Here is a 17,528-nt window from a genome sequence, read left to right as displayed (position 1 = left end):
CCCTTAGGCAGAGACTCACCTGGTACTAAGTCTATGACACAGTCATAGGGACGATGAGGAGGAAGAGAAGCAGCACGAGACTTACTGAACACTTCTCTCAGGTCCTGGTACTCATCGGGCACGTTAGATAAATCCACCACCTCCTCCTGGAACACAGACACAGGTACAGACGCACACGCAGACACTAAACATGACTCATGACAATTATTACTCCACATAGAGATGGAATTGTGCCCCCAATCGACTCTGGGATTGTGTAGTGTGAGCCAAGGATGACCCAGTACGATGGGTGCCAGGGGTGAATGCATGAGGTTATTGTCTCTGTGTGGTTGCCAGACGTGATGAGAGTGATGGGTTCAGTAGTATGTGTAATGTTAGGAAGCTGTTGTCCATTGAGAGTACTGACAGAAATCTTGTGCGTGAGGGGGGTAATAGGAACGTGGAGGTGGTGAGCCAGTTCTATATCAATAAAATTACCTTCCGCCCCTAAATCCAATAAGGCCCGGGTGTCATGAGTGTTGGTTGCCCACCTTAGTCTTACCGGAAGGAGAGTAGATGAAGATGGTGAGGATGAGGTCTTCCCGGTGGAGATCCCACCCGATAGTAGCCTCATAGTTACTACCGGGCTTGATCTTTTAACGGGCACGAGTGGATGAAGTGGCCCGCCCCCCCGCAGTAAAGGCATAGTCTTTGGGATCTCCGCCGTTCCCTCTCCTCCCGGGAAAGCCGAGCTCTACCCACCTGCATGGACTCCGGATCGTAAGAGGGACTGACCGTATCCAGGAATTCAGGACGTCTGGTCTCCATGCTGCGAACTGGATGGTCTTGTTGGAAACGGCCCATCTTGCTCAGGCGAGCATCCACTCGAAGTGCTAATTCTATAAGTCCATTGAGACTAGTGGGAAGGGCCAGAATATAAATCTCCCTCTGGATACGGTCAGCCAACCCATGCAGGAATCTGTCCCACTACGCCTCCTCGTTCCATCGGCACTCTGCAGCCAGGGTGCGGAACTGGATGGAATACTCCGACACCGAACCGTGACCTTGGCGGAGATCGGCGAGTAGTCTGGCCGCCTCCCTACCCACCGCCGCCCAATCGAAAACCCTCCTCATCTCCTCAGAGAGTGCCTGGAATGAGACGCAGCATAAACACAAGCACAAACGCCACCTTGGATCGCTCTTGGTTGAACGTCTGAGGCTGTAATGCAAAGTGCATAGAACATCAGGTCAGAAAAGCTCTGCAAAACTCTGGTTCACCTGAATAACCTTCTGGTGTTGGCAGTCTTGGTTCTCGCCGCGGCTGCGGCTCTGGAAGGGCGGGTGGAATCGGCGGTGTGGGTGGCGCAGTGGAGACTCGTAGCTGTTGAATCTGCTGGGTGAGCTCGGACACCTGCGTCACAAGCGCTTGGACCGCCCTCCCTGTAAGCGAGATGTTCTCCTCCTGAGTGTCCATTCTAGCGATACTTCGAGCCGCAAACTCGTCCCACGTGGAAGCGCCTGCTACATCCATGATGGTCAGATCGTTCTGTTACGTAACACAGAGACAGGATGTAATCGCAAGGCGTGTTTATTGACAAACAGCACAAAAGTCAGATAAGCACGACAAATTCACAGGGAAACACAGGTGGGCGGACACAAGGCTGATGGCACGGTGACACAGGGACCTCAGTGGACAACGGATGATGGTGCTTGCTCCAGTGAAGATCCCTCGAATCCCGGTGAGTGTAATCCTTGTGTTGGTAAACGGTAATCCAGTGTAGGTGAAGATCCAGGAACAACGACGACATGGAAGACTAAGGCAGGAACTAGGGACACAGGAACAGGTACGGGAGCACACCGGGGAGAAACAACGATCTGACAACATGAAACACCAGTTACTGAGCTTATATAGGAGACAAACAATTAAAACCAGCTGGCGCTGCTGATCATCGCTGATCAGTGACCACGCCCATAGACACACACACAACAACACGCTAGATGAGAGAGAGAGAGTGAATTCACGAACCGTGACAATAGATTTCTGGAAAACTTTGCCAATTTCAGTGGTAGGTAAAATTAATGTGGTAAAGATGGTGAGTCTACCAAGATTCCTCCACCTATTTCATTATATTGCTTCATGTACAGTATTGTTCAAAATAATAGCAGTACAATGTGACTAACCAGAATAATCAAGGTTTTTCGTATATTTTTTTATTGCTACGTGGCAAACAAGTTACCAGTAGGTTCAGTAGATTCTCAGAAAACAAATGAGACCCAGCATTCATGATATGCACGCTCTTAAGGCTGTGCAATTGGGCAATTAGTTGAATTAGTTGAAAGGGGTGTGTTCAAAAAAATAGCAGTGTGGCATTCAATAACTGAGGTCATCAATTTTGTGAAGAAACAGGTGTGAATCAGGTGGCCCCTATTTAAGGATGAAGCCAACACTTGTTGAACATGCATTTGAAAGCTGAGGAAAATGGGTCGTTCAAGACATTGTTCAGAAGAACAGCGTACTTTGATTAAAAAGTTGATTAGAGAGGGGAAAACCTATAAAGAGGTGCAAAAAATGATAGGCTGTTCAGCTAAAATGATCTCCAATGCCTTAAAATGGAGAGCAAAACCAGAGAGACGTGGAAGAAAACGTAAGACAACCATCAAAATGGATAGAAGAATAACCAGAATGGCAAAGGCTCAGCCAATGATCACCTCCAGGATGATCAAAGACAGTCTGGAGTTACCTGTAAGTACTGTGACAGTTAGAAGACGTCTGTGTGAAGCTAATCTATTTTCAAGAATCCCCCGCAAAGTCCCTCTGTTAAAAAAAAGGCATGTGCAGAAGAGGTTACAATTTGCCAAAGAACACATCAACTGGCCTAAAGAGAAATGGAGGAACATTTTGTGGACTGATGAGAGTAAAATTGTTATTTTTGGGTCCAAGGGCCACAGGCAGTTTGTGAGACGACCCCCAAACTCTGAATTCAAGCAACAGTACACAGTGAAGACAGTGAAGCATGGAGGTGCAAGCATCATGATATGGGCATGTTTCTCCTACTATGGTGTTGGGCCTATTTATCGCATACCAGGGATCATGGATCAGTTTGCATATGTTAAAATACTTGAAGAGGTCATGTTGCCCTGTGCTGAAGAGGACATGCCCTTGAAATGGTTGTTTCAACAAGACAATGACCCAAAACACACTAGTAAACGGGCAAAGTCTTGGTTCCAAACCAACAAAATTAATGTTATGGAGTGGCCAGCCCAATCTCCAGACCTTAATCCAATTGAGAACTTAAATGGTGTGATATCAAAAATGCTGTTTCTGAAGCAAAACCAAGAAATGTGAATGAATTGTGGAATGTTGTTAAAGAATCATGGAGTGGAATAACAGCTGAGAGGTGCCACAAGTTGGTTGACTCCATGCCACACAGATGTCAAGCAGTTTTAAAAAACTGTGGTCATACAACTAAATATTAGTTTAGTGATTCACAGGATTGCTAAATCCCAGAAAAAAAAGTTTGTACAAAATAGTTTTGAGTTTGTACAGTCAAAGGTAGACACTGCTATTTTTTTGAACACACCCCTTTCAACTAATTGCCCAATTGCACAGCCTTAAGAGCGTGCATATCATGAATGCTGGGTCTTGTTTGTTTTCTGACAATCTACTGAACCTACTGGTAACTTGTTTGCCACGTAGCAATAAAAAATATACTAAAAACCTTGATTATTCTGGTTAGTCACATTGTACTGCTATTATTTTGAACAATACTGTATACCACAATCCTACTTTAAACAGCTAGACAAGATAATTATTCAGTTTTAATGAAATTATAAAGTGGCAAGAATAAAAAAACAACACTTATTAAAATCTAAAGAAAAAGGGGGATTTGGGTTACCTTTCTTTAAAGCATACTACTGGGCTGCACATTTGAATATATTTTCTTGATGGAGAGTTGATTCAACAGATGTAACTTGTGAACAGCCTGAATGGCTTAGAATTGAACAAGCCCTTTGCCCTAACTCCCCATTACAGGCACCGTGCAACAGTCCAGGGAAGATTAGCAAGCTTATTTACAACCGCCACTTTGTAATTGGTCAGTCTTTTAAAATTTGGAAACAAATTAGAATATGTTTTAAAGTCCCTAAGGTATATCTTGATAGCCCTATATGCAAGTATCACTCCTTCATTCCTGCTCTTAATGATATGTTTTTTTCACTCTGGAAAAGGAAGGGAATAGGCTGCATTAGCTCACTTTTTATGAATGAGCAATATCTGTCATTTAAAGAGATCCAATCAAAGTATGAGCTACCAAATTCTCACTTTTTTTAGATATCTGCAAATTAGAGACTATGTCGGAAGGTATTTCCCTGACCTTGAACACTTTAAAAAGCACAACAAATAAGAGGAAATAAACATATTTAAAGCCAGATACTCCAAAGCAGTGTCATATTTCTATAATATATTAACTGATCTGTTGGATAGCGACCAAACTACAATTAGGAAAGTGTGGGAGGAGGATTTAGGTAACGCCATTGAGGATGCAAAATGGGAGGAATGCATACAAAACATACATGATTGCTCGATTAATACTAGACACAACTTAATCCAATGCAAATCTTTACATAGAGTATACATGTGTAAAACAAAATTACATAAGATTTATGTAAGTAAATCACCGATATGTAATAAATGCAAGGTTGCAGAAGGTACACTTCTGTAGTCACTATGGACATGTTGAAACCTTCACAAGTACTGGACTGATATTTTCGACCTACTTTCAAAAGGGGAAGTCGTGGCCTAATGGTTAGAGAGTCGGACTCCCAATCGAAAGATTGTGAGTTCGAGTCCCGGGTCGGCAGGAATTGTAGGTGGGGGGAGTGCATGTACAGTTCTCTCTCCACCTTCAATACCACGACTTAGATGCCCTTGAGCAAGGCATCGAACCCCCAACTGCTCCCCGGGCGCCGCAGCATAAATGGCTGCCCACTGCCCCGGGTGTGTGTTCACAGTGTGTGTGTGTGTGTGTTCACTCCTCTGTGTGTGTGCACTTCGGATGGGTTAAATGCAGAACACAAATTCTTTCACTTTCATTTTCACAGATCCAATGATTGCAGTTTTTGGGTTGATTTCAGTACCTTCTTTCAGTAAATTTGAAAAACAGGGTCTTTCTTTATTTATGGTTCTTGCAAAAAGACTGATTCTTCAGAGGTGGAAACTGGATATTGTTCCAACAGTCTATGTGAACAAAGTGAACTAGTGAACATAATTCATATTGAGAAGTTTCGATTTATCAATAACAACAAGCTAGAAATATTTAAGAAAATATGGAAGCCTGTATTAGATTACTTTGGAAGGTGATAAATATATACTTTGTCTTACACTTCATTACATAATTATAACTCTTAATTTACTCATCGGATGTTACCACTATGATCTGTCTGGAACTCCTCTAATCTATGTTTCAGGAATACTTATCTGTAACTAGAGTTGCTTCACTTTTTGTATTTGCTATATTTGGTATACCATGTTAATGTTTCCATTTTTGACTTCTGTTCAGAAAAAAAAAAAATCAACAATTGTGGGAGGGGCCTGGGTCTGTGTGACATCACACAGCCAAGAAACTGAGAATGGTTTGATATAAGACGGAGGTTATTATTTATGGGAAAAATAAACACAGGGTGTGTATACAGGGTGGCTGTGTACACACACTGCCCAGACAAATTTCAGTTCAACAACATGTAAAAGTGAATGTTGTATCTGATGACCCCTTTAATCCCTCACACAGGTGGCAAATTTAATCTAATATATACAGTAGAAAATTTGGTCACACTTTATTGTAAGGTCCAATTAACAAATGATTAACTACAACTTTTGCATTTTAATAAACTCCTAAATGGTTGCTTATTAATATTAGTAAAGCAGTTTAGTTATTGGGTAGAATTAGTGATGTAGAATATGGACATGCAGAATATTTGCTTTATAAGTACTAAACAGCCTATATGCATGCTAATAAGCAACTAGTTGATAGTGAGAATTTGTCCCTATATTAAAGTAGTAGTGACTGATTGATCATTTATATAATGTAAACTATCATTATCCTGCTCTTTATACTATAAATGTACATTATATACTAAAATATTACATTAGAGTATGCCATATTATATTATAAATTAACATTATGGTTTCTGTAAGGCAGATTTCAAAAAAGTTGTGGATATTCAAAGCTGTGTAATTACTGTGGCTTTCTTGTGACATTCTCTTCACTAGTAAGTACAGATCAGCTGGTGAGGTGAGTACAAGTTTGAAAGGCATTATTTGATCAGTAAATCTCAAGTGTGATTTAAAACTATATAAACATATAATCACTGACATACAAATGACTGCATAGTTAATGTTTTAAATTAAATGTCTTAAGTAATGTTTATTTAAAAAATATTTTAATTGTTTAATAATATTGAGTTCCTTTGTAAAACTGCTTTCCACACATGTAAGCAATGTTCCTTCTATTTTTTTTTTCTTGCTGAGCAAAAGTTTTCTCTATTGGTCAGAAATTTTGACAACCTGAGCAAAAACATTCTTTATACCTTTATATCTGTACAGCACACACACTCACACAAATAAAGTGTGTAACTTGAAACTTTAATGTGCTTTTAATATTTGATTGACAAATTTTTGAGAAAACCAGTTCAGTACAGTTCAGTGCCACCAATAAATTCTATTAAAAACAATAATAATAATAAAACTTACACAGAACAGTTAAATTCTTTATAATAACGTAATGTCATATAATTAATATATAGCTAATGTGAAAAAAAAATGAAGCAGAATTCCCTTTTTGAGATCAACTATTTTTTAATCCTATAAAATATTGGAAATATATATTCTTAATAAATATTTAAAACAAAAGTATAGTAAAGTTTGCACACTGCTACACCTGTAAATGTGTAAGTTTTGTTACTGTTCTGTGCCCATCATCTGCTATGTCCAGTACTTAGTTTTCTACAGCGACTGATTTGGCGCAGCTCTTGTCTTTCCATGAATCCTGTAAACCGTATTCGCCGGTTCTAACTCTATAGCAACACCAACTCTAGTGGTTTGCAATTATTTTGCATTTACTAGAATTCAGTTAAATTGCTTTTCCAATTCATTTTTGCACCAGTCACATTATTTCTTCTGTCACGACTGCACAGCTCAGAGGGAACATTGTTTGTAAGTCACTTTGTATAAAATAATCTGCTAATTGATAATATATGATATTTACAGGACAAGCAGAGCACTGTGGACAGCAGCAACTCAAGCAGAATCAACCAGACATATACTGATAACGAATATAATAATTTTTGTATGAAGTTTTTTGTCCAGATTGTTTTAATATGCTGAGCAATGCTATGAACAAGATTTCTCTGGTCTTCTTCTACCTGACCTTGATCCTCGGTGTTCCTGGAAATGCATTTGTCGTGTATGTTGCTGGATTGAAGATGAAGAGGACTGTTAATACAGTAGGGTTTCTCAATCTAGCGATTGCTGACCTCTTGTGCTGCCTTTCCACTCTTTACTATGTGACCGAGAGCACTTTTGATCACTGGCGTTATGTGCAAGGTTCTCCCCTTCATTATGTTCGTCAGCAGGTTTGCCAGCGTTTTCACACTGAGCTTGATTAGTCTGGATCGGTTTACTCAGGTGATCACACCGGTTTGGGCTCAGAATCATCGCAGCTTGTTCATCGCACGACTGTTCTGTGTATTGGCTTGGATTCTGGCTTCAATTCTTTGTGTGCCTTTTATGTTAACGAAGACTTACACAGTAAATAACAAAACATAGTGCGAGTATGCTGACAATTTTGAATTGTATAGAAGTTTTAGCATCATCAGATTTGTGTTTGGCTTTTTGGTTCCTCTCATATGCATCACAACATGTTAAGGATTCATCGCACGGAAGTTAGGCAGGAGTCATTTTCACTCTGGACGAGCGCTTCGTATCATGTTGGCTGTAATCATGGGCTTTTTTCTTTGCTGGCTGCCATATCACATAGTAGTTTTGTTAATAATGTACGGAGAGGAATCCAGTTTCTATGTGGCTTTGGCAGTGAATCAGTTGACCATCTCTTTGGCGTATTTCATGGGGCAGGATTTTAAGAGCAATGTTAAACTTTCTCTAAGACGTGTTTTTGAAAGAGTTTTCTCTGAGGAGGGAACACAAGCCTCACGATCCACACAGCTTGTACACACACACATGTTGTACACACACTCAGTGTAGTGAAGATATCAGAACATTTATACATAGTTTTCTGATTGATTTTTATTATTATTTTAATAATGTTGTTCTAATTATTTATTTTCTAAATTCATCAACTTGAAGTCAGCAAGTCATCTAACTCTTATTCATCATTCCTGTGTGTTTCTCTCTCTGTATTGTTGATGTATTTTCAGTGATTAGTGATTTGTGAACTATCGTCAAAGCTTGACATTACAGTGATTGAATACTGATGCTTGATTCACTTTTTGGTTGCTATCAGCTTAGAAAAAGCTTGTAATATTTCATCAATAATGGCATTTGGTTTAAAAATGTAATTTAATGAAAAAGAAAAAACAAGTTTTGTTTTACTCTGCCTTATATCAGTGATTTAGTCATTTTGGTGTTTTTCTACTTGGAGTTTTGTAGTTGATTACTCCGAAGCAAAGTGAATGATGTATAAAAATTGATTTAAATATAGAATGCAAAATGTAAAATTTTATCATTATTGTAATGTTCACTTGACCTTCAATTCACTTGTAATTAAATTTTTTTGTTTTATTGAAAATGAGGACACGTTTGGAGGCAATTACTAAGAAAACTGACCGCTGCAACAAAACAACTTCCTCCTTTTCATCACGACAGGAAAGTGAGAAGGAGACACTTATTATATTAAATGCCAGATAACAGATTTTAAGATTGCAAATACTTTGCTATAAATGTATATGAACATTACATCAGTGTGACACACATTTACCTGCAATTACTAAAACCAGCAACTGCTAAGAAACTTAACATGAAGTTCCTCTTTTTCCCTTTTTATTCTGGAGAAACTGGTCAATTAAATGACAGATGACAGACTGAAAGGGCTGCATGCCAAATGCATTATGAAATAAAATAAATCTGAAAATGTTTTCTTTATAAAACTTGACCTGAAAAGTGACCTGATTCTGGATCAGTGTGAGCAGTATTAATTCTGCACGTCTTTTGTAGTATAAATAGTGAGAGTAGTTTATTCATATTTGTATTTTGAGCTTGCTAAGTCTAAAATACTGAGAACCTACATGTGTTTGACCCATGTGGTGCAAAGAATTTATCACATTATGTCTCATATGATGGCAAGGAGCAAACTATTAGGCTATTATTAAAGAGGGAAATGTCATAAACAGAGTTCAGCAGAAAGTGAGCAACCATGACTAATTATGAATAGTGTCTTTCTCAGAAAAAGCATAAAGCATTAAAATCCCACACAGTAAATATGTAATATTTAACATTTATTAAAAACAAGACTTTATTCTATGTAACCCAATGAGTCTTATCTGAAAGACAGCTGCTTGAATGCAGGATCAGATTGAGTTTAATGTTGTATGTCTGTAATAGTGTCTTTCTGTCCCAAAGGCTGCATCAAAAACTCTATAACTCAAGTTAAAGAACTAGACTTTCATACTGATATATAATGTCAGGCATTCTTAGGAAGTCCATTAGAGAAGTGCTTTTGGTTTAAAATCATTCAAGCGTCTAAACTCACAAAATCTCTTGAACCCTCTGAGCTCTTCTTATTTGTTGCTCTCTCATGCTCTCGATCACGTGCTGGTTCCGAAACTGAAGCCTCTGGACCCACTCCTCACGTAACCTGAGAGAAAACATTGAGGGTTTATTGCTGTCTGCACACATAGACTTTATATAATGATGATACAAGTGGTTTTGGATAGTCTCATCTTAGCAAATATGTTTCATTTTTAAGAACATATGTATTACAGCGCATCGGCACATTAGAATAATGATTAGAAGTGTGTAAGGTGTATTTAATATTTATATTGATTAATTGTATATTAATATTTTATAATTTATATATTGATATAATTTCTAACTAAATAACTGGATGTGCTGTTAGTCATTGATTAAAATTATCTGGTTAATCTTTTGAAATGTTTCATAGAAATAAACAAAATTGTATAATGGAATATAGCCGAATATAATTTAATATTTTTAGTTACTTTTTTATTAGGCACTTTGGTAATAATCTACTCTATTTATCACTACTGCAAATTCTGACTGACATGTAGCCCGGTTCAAAGTAGCTTTTGCTCAGATTTGGATCTGAGTATTAATAAACCCTTGGATTAGCTATGAAGCCTGCTGCGGTTCATCTGTATGAACAATGTATTCACTACACACTCAGAAAGCTGCCCTCGTCTCTACAGCTGTTTCTTCTGAAACACACTGCCTTCAGTGGTGTAGTCAGGGTCAAAAGTAGAGCGCAACAGTCTCCCGCACAGCGCTGCGCTTGCGTCACAATATATAGTGATAAACAGCACAAGTCTCTTCATCAATTCAGATGTTACACAGAATTATTGTTATAGTTGTGTTGTGTGCTATATGAGAACATTAAAGGTTCTGTAGTGATGCTGGCTGAAAACAGCCATGATAATGTAAACTGCATGAAGAGGTAAACTGGAAAACATGCACAGGCCTACATAGACTTATCAATTCAGCACCATAGTAATTTACCATGGTCTTACTTCTCGTGACCACCATCTTACTAATAGGTCTACTAATTACAGTATAAGCAAGAATTTATCTATTTAGGTGTTTATTTCTAATTAATTTGAAATAAGAGCCTGATTAAATATAAATATCAGTGTATTTTATAAATTAGGTGTATATTATTGACCAATAATAAAGTTTTTTTAAGGGATAGTTCACCCAAATATAAAAAAAAACCTGTATGAATTTCTTTCTACTGTGGAACATAAAAAAGAAGATCATTTGAGAAATCCAAGACATTTTTGTTCATAGAAATCAAAGATATAAGCAAAATGGTTTGGTAACTGTTACAACCACAGCCATAACACACGAGAGGACATAGACAACACAGCTCATACAATAGGGAATTTATTTTACAAAATGATAGACATAACAATAGGAAAATTAAGGGGGCTAGGACACAACAATAGCCGAACATCTCGCCCACCGCACAGATTTGGCTGCTTGGACTTCTTATGCCAAACATACAGCATCCACAGGTGCCGGCAATCAGTTCCTAATAAAACAAAGACAGAACACACTCGCCCCCTAGAGGACAAACAGATCAAAACTTAAAACAAACAAATCACAAATACATGAATATGTAACACTTTCACCCCCGCAAAAGTGAACCTTCACCTTTTCATTACCTCTCTAGTTTATGCCCCTATCCGACCCGGGACAGGGCATCAGCCACCACATTATCCTTACCTCGAACGTGTTTGATATCGAGGTCATATGGTTGTAACGTCAAACTCCAACGCATAAGATGCTGATTAGTGTTGCGCACTGAATTCAAAAAGAAACTGATTGTGATCACAATACACAACAATAGGATGAGAGCAAGTCAAATAGACCTTGAAATTACAGATGGCGAAAAGGCCAAAGCCTCTTTCTCAATAGTTGAATAATTCCTTTGGGCAGCAACAAACTTTTTTTGAAAAGTAACAGACAGTTACTCGCATCCACGGCAAGACTAAAAGGTCTCAGGTGGTCTGGTGCCACCAAAACAGGAACTTAAGATTCTCAAATGCAGTCTGACATGAGTCTGACCAGTGAAACCATGGCTTAGGACTTAGCAAATCAGTAAGGGGAGAAACCACAGTTGCAAAATTTTTACAGAATGCTCGATAATAACCGACCATACCTAAAAAACGGCGCAGTTGTTTTCGATCAACAGGTGGTGTAAATTCACAAATTGCGGTAACCTTGGCCGCAACTGGACGAACCTGTCCCCCTCCAATCACTTTACCTAAATAAATTAGGTTAGCTTTACCAAACTCACATTTACTTAAATTTACAGTCATCTTTGCATCTGCCAAACGAGAAAAGACCTCCTTAAGCAAGTTCAAAAGCTGATCCCAGGAAGAACTGTATAATACTAGATTGTCCAAATAGGCTTCACAACCAGATTCCGAAAGCTATTACCCTATAATTAAGGAATGTGTCAGGAGTTACGAATGCTGAAATCTCCTTAGCACGACCCAATACCTGCCAGTATCCCTTTAACAAATCAAGTTTTGAAACATACGTAGCGGAACCTACACAATCTACACAGTCATCTCGGCAATGGATAACAATCAGCCTTTGTAACAGCATTTACTCGCCGGTAGTCAGTGCAGAATCAATAACTACCATCAGACTTACCCACCAACATGGTGAACTCCAGGGACTAATACTAGGCTCGGCAATTTGATTCTCTAGCACAGTGGTTCCCAAACCTGTCCTGGCGTACCCCCAACACTGCACGTTTTCTTTGTCTCCCTAATTAAACACATCTGATTCAACTCATCAGCTCATTATTACATGGGTTAATGAGCTGATGAGTTGAATCAGATGTGTTTAATTAGGGAGACAAAGAAAACGTGCAGTGTTGGGGGTACGCCAGGACAGGTTTGGGAACCACTGCTCTAGCATATACTGAACTTCTTTATTCAAAAGAGTTATTTTATTTGGATTAACACGATATGGATGTTGCTTTATGGTACAGTAACAGTAACATTCTACAAAACAATTTTATTTTGTGCTCCACAGAAGAAAGTAAATCATACAGGTTTGCAATCACTTGAGGGTGAGGAAAAGATGACAGAATCCATTAGAAGTAGGCCTAATTTCTTTGGCATTCTAGCTCAAAATCATTGCTTGAGTGTCAAGTGCATTTCTATCTGACAAAAATGCATTTGCTTTGAATTTCAATCATTATTTGTTTCTGTCCTGTTTTATTTATTCATTTGTTTACTCCAACTGAAGGCACTATAGCCCATCAGAACAATCATGGTGAAACTCGTGGGCTGTATATGTCCAGGGCTGAATTTGATCGCCAGTCCAGCCCTGCCTAGATGCTGAAAAATTACCTTGCAGGAAGTATAATTATCTTCATAAATAATACAATCAGTGTATAAATGCATGAAATAAAAATTCAAATTAAGATGATCAATAATAATAAAAATAAAATAATAATAATAATAAAATAATATTTTCACAATGAATATAATTCCATGTTGAAATGATAAAGAGGGTTAGAGGGTTGGACTCCCAATCGAAGGGTTGTGAGTTCTAGTCTCGGGCCGGACGGAATTGTGGGTGGGGTTAGTGCATTAACAGCTCTCTCTCCACCTTCAATACCACAACTTAGGTGCCCATGAGCAAGGCACTGAACCCCCAACTGCTCCCCGGGTGCTGCAGCATAAATGGCTGCCCACTGCTCCGGGTGTGTGCGTGTGTGCGTGTGTGCACGTGCGTGCATTTCGGATGGGTTAAATGCAGAGCACAAATTCTGAGTATGGGTCACCATACTTGGGTGAATGTCACTTCACTTCACTATAATATAGAACATTATTATACTCTACTTTACTCAAAGAACCTTTTATGCTAAAAAGGTTCTATAATGACAAAAAATAACCCTTTTGGCAAAATGTTCTTTAGGCTATTATTCATTCATGTATTACATTATTCTGCAACATTTTGTTTTTGTAATTACATTTTTGTTTGTAGTAACTTAATATTACATTTTAATCATGCTGATTTTTGGAGAAAAACTGAAATGGCACTCTTTGTGTGATATTGATTAACTACATATTAGTCTGTTACATTTTCTAACCCCCATATCTTGAATTTTGTGATCATTCACATGCGTTCATAAATGCATTTGAATACACTGAATACTGCAGTGAAAGAACACACTCAAAATGCACACGCGCCACGCGCGCTAGTATGATTTCATCATCTAACTTTACATTAGCCTAGATGTGTGCACTTTTTAGGCATGATTTGTCTGTTAAAAGGCACATCATTAAAACAAAAAATAAGAGTTCACATATCACACCTAAACACGCATGGAAAACGTAATTAGAAACTAGCTACTAAATTAGTTAAAAATGCCTATCCATATACAGCTATGATTCGCGAACACCAAACTGACTCAAATGTTTCGCAAACCTGCTCCAAACTTCAAAACTGGCTCAAATGATTCGCGAACCAGCTCCGAACTCTCGAAATTACTCAAATGAATCACGCTCCGAACTCCTTAACTTACTCAAATGATTCGCGAACCCGCTACAAACTCCTCAGTTCAATTCAAGTTTATTTGTATAGTGCTTTTTACAATACGAATTGTTACAAAGCAACTTCACAGAAAATTATGTTTCTACAATATTTAGTAGTATCTTATGGTGGTGACTCTCAGTTTGAGCACATTTGACAGGTTTTTAGAAAAAAATAATACAAGACGTAGTCAGCTAGACGATGAACATTATTAAAATTATTAATTAATAATTGTTATATGATGCAGTCACACTTGTAGCAATATTTGTTAGTTCTGTTGTTGATTCAGGTTTAGCATCATCTGAGGTCCTCTGAGGGTCAGCATCATCTCTTCTCAGGTGTTCTGGATCCAGACTGGAGCTTGTGTAAATCGGCAAAAACATAGAAACAAAATAAAAACATCATTAGCATAGCTGCTGATCCAACAAACTAAAATTAGTTTAACCCAAGCTAAAGAATAAAAATGCACATTTGATCAGATGAAATTACACTCACAATTTAAGATACATTATTCGAATGCTTGGCGAAAGAGATGCGTTTTTAATCTAGATTTAAACAGATAGAGTGTGTCTGAACCCCGAACATTATCAGGAAGGCTATTCCAGAATTTGGGAGCCAAATGTGAAAAAGCTCTACCTCCTTTAGTGGACTTTGCTATCCTAGGAACTACCAAAAGTCCAGTGTTTTGTGACCTTAGGGTGCGTGATGGGTTGTAGCGTGGTAGAAGGCTAGTTAGGTACGCAGTAGCTAAGCCATTTAGGGCCTTATAGGTAAGTAATGATAATTTGTAACTGATACAGAACTTAATAGGTAGCCAGTGCAGAGACTGTAGAATTGGGGTAATATGATCATATTTTCTTGACCTGGTAAGGACTCTAGCTGCTGCATTTTGGACTACCTGTAGCTGGTTTACTGAAGATGCAGGACAAGCACCTAGAAGTGCATTACAATAGTCCAGTCTAGAGGTCATGAATGCATGAACTAGCTTTTCTGCATCAGAAAAAGATAACATGTTTCGTAGCTTGGCAATGTTTCTAAGATGGAAGAATGCAGTTTTTGTAACATTGGAAATATGATTTTCAAAAGACAAATTGCTGTCTAATATGACACCCAGATTTCTGACTGTAGAGGAAGTAACAGTACATCCATCTAGTTGCAGATTGTAATCTACAAGATTCTGTGTAGTGTTTTTTGGTCCAATAATTAATATCTCTGTCTTTTAATTGGAGAAAATTATTTGTCATCCAATCTTTTACATTTTTAACACACACTGTTAGCTTAGATAATTGAGAAGTTTCATCTGGTCTCGTTGAGATATATAGCTGAGTATCATCAGCATAACAGTGGAAGCTAATTCCGTATTTTCTAATAATATTACCAAGGGGCAACATGTATATTGAAAATAGAAGGGAACCTAGGATGGATCCTTGTGGCACTCCATATTTTACTGATGATAAATGAGATGACACCCCATTTAAGTAAACAAAATGGTAGCGATCGGACAGGTAGGATCTAAACCATCTTAGAGCCTGCCCTTGAATACCTGTATAGTTTTGTAATCTATCTAGGAGTATGTCATGATCTATGGTGTCGAACGCAGCACTAAGATCAAGTAAGACTAGAAATTAGATGCAGCCTTGATCTGACGCAAAGAGCAGGTCATTTGTAATTTTAACAAGTGCAGTTTCTGTGCTATGGTGGGGACTGAAACCTGACTGAAATTCTTCATACAGATCATTTTTATGCAGGAAGGTGCTCAATTAAGCAGACACAACTTTTTCTAAAATTTTTGACACAAATGGAAGATTTGAAATAAGCCTATAATTTGCCAGTACACTAGGATCTAGTTTTGGTTTCTTAATAAGAGGCTTGATAACCGCCAGCTTGAATGGTTTTGGGACGTGACCTAAAGATAACGATGAGTTAATGATATTGAGAAGCGGTTCTTCGGCTACAGGTAACAGCTCTTTCAGTAATTTAGTGGGTACAGGATCTGATAAACACGTTGGTTTAGATACAGTGATAAGTTTATTTAGCTCTTCCTGTCCTTTGGTTGTAAAGCACTGCAGTTTATCTTTGGGTGCGATGGATGAAACTGAAGTGTTAGACGCTGCAGAATCTACATTCGCTATTGTATTTCTAATGTTATCTATTTTATCAGTGAATAAATTCATAAAGTCATTACTATTTAATGTTGGTGGAATATTTGAATCAGGTGGCGTCTGGTAATTTGTTAATTTAGCCACTGTGCTAAATAAAAACCTTGGAATGTTTTGGTTATTTTCTATGAGTTTTTGTATATGCTCTGCCTTAGCAGTTTTTAGGCCCTGTCTATAGCTGGACATACTGTTTTTCCATGCAATTCTAATAACTTCCAAGTTAGTTTTTCTTCATTTGCATTCAAGACTACGAGTTACTTTCTTGAGAGAGTGAGTATTACTGTTATACCATGGCACAGTACGTTTTTCTCTAACCTTTTTCAATTTGATGGGGGCAACAGTTTCTAATGTATTAGAGAAAATAGTGCCCATGTTGTCAGTCATTTCATCTAATTCATGTGTATTTTTGGGTACAAATATCAGTTGAGATAGATCAGGCAGGTTATTTGCGAATCTTTCTTTGGTGGCTGGAACAATAGTTCTGTCCAGACGGTAACGCTGAGACATATAGTTAATATCAGTTATATGCAGCATGCACGATGCAAGGAAATGATCTGTAATATCATCACTTTGAGGTACAATATCTATAGCAGTAAGATCGATTCCATGAGATATAATTAAATCTAGTGTATGATTAAAACGATGAGTGGGCCCCGTGACATTTTGCTTGACTCCAAAAGAGTTTATTAGGTCAGTAAACGCAAGTCCTAATGTATCATTTGTATTATCAATGTGAATATTAAAATCTCCCATGATTAGCGACTTATCAACTGTAACTAGAAGGTCTGAGAGGAAATCTGCAAATTCTTTTAGGAATTCTGTATATGGCCCTGGTGGTCTATACACAGTAGCCAGAGCAAGAGATACATTAGATTTCTTTTGCATGTCTGACAGATTAACATTTAGCAGAAGTATTTCAAAAGAGTTAAACTGCATTCTGTTTTCTGTGTGACTTTGAGAATATCACTATATATTGTTGCAACACCTCCGCCACGACCAGTCTGACAGGGCTCATGCTTATAACAGTAGTTTGGTGGAGTAGACTCATTTAGACCAAAATAATCATTTGGTTTTAGCCAGGTTTCAGT

At 38.0% G+C, this 17,528-nt stretch overlaps 1 protein-coding gene and 1 long non-coding RNA gene across 3 annotated transcripts in view; one reads left to right on the top strand and one right to left on the bottom strand.

Moving 5' to 3' along the window:
* LOC113072981 (C3a anaphylatoxin chemotactic receptor-like) overlaps positions 1 to 7,908 on the top strand; it is a 198,771-nt gene extending 190,863 nt beyond the window's left edge. Inside the window, exons 1-2 of one of the 2 annotated variants that reach the window (XR_003280422.1) lie at positions 6,242 to 6,269; positions 7,244 to 7,908. The gene's annotated coding sequence lies outside the window, so the exon portion shown is untranslated. Of the gene's footprint in view, positions 1 to 6,241; positions 6,270 to 7,243 lie in introns of those variants that run through there. The other variant, XR_003280421.1, reaches the window with a different exon arrangement.
* A 3,227-nt stretch (positions 7,909 to 11,135) lies between these two features.
* Positions 11,136 to 12,470, bottom strand: LOC113072972 (uncharacterized). Its single transcript, XR_003280420.1, has 3 exons — positions 12,386 to 12,470; positions 11,450 to 11,527; positions 11,136 to 11,287 (listed from the first exon to the last, which is right to left on the bottom strand). It is a non-coding gene; the product is annotated as an uncharacterized LOC113072972 (long non-coding RNA).
* Positions 12,471 to 17,528: the final 5,058 nt, after the last annotated feature.

The sequence above is a fragment of the Carassius auratus genome, unplaced genomic scaffold (assembly GCF_003368295.1).
Source record: "Carassius auratus strain Wakin unplaced genomic scaffold, ASM336829v1 scaf_tig00011176, whole genome shotgun sequence".
Classification (NCBI taxonomy): Eukaryota; Metazoa; Chordata; class Actinopteri; order Cypriniformes; family Cyprinidae; genus Carassius; species Carassius auratus.
Note: the sequence above shows the minus strand (reverse complement) of the source record. Positions and strands in the feature narration are given on the sequence as shown.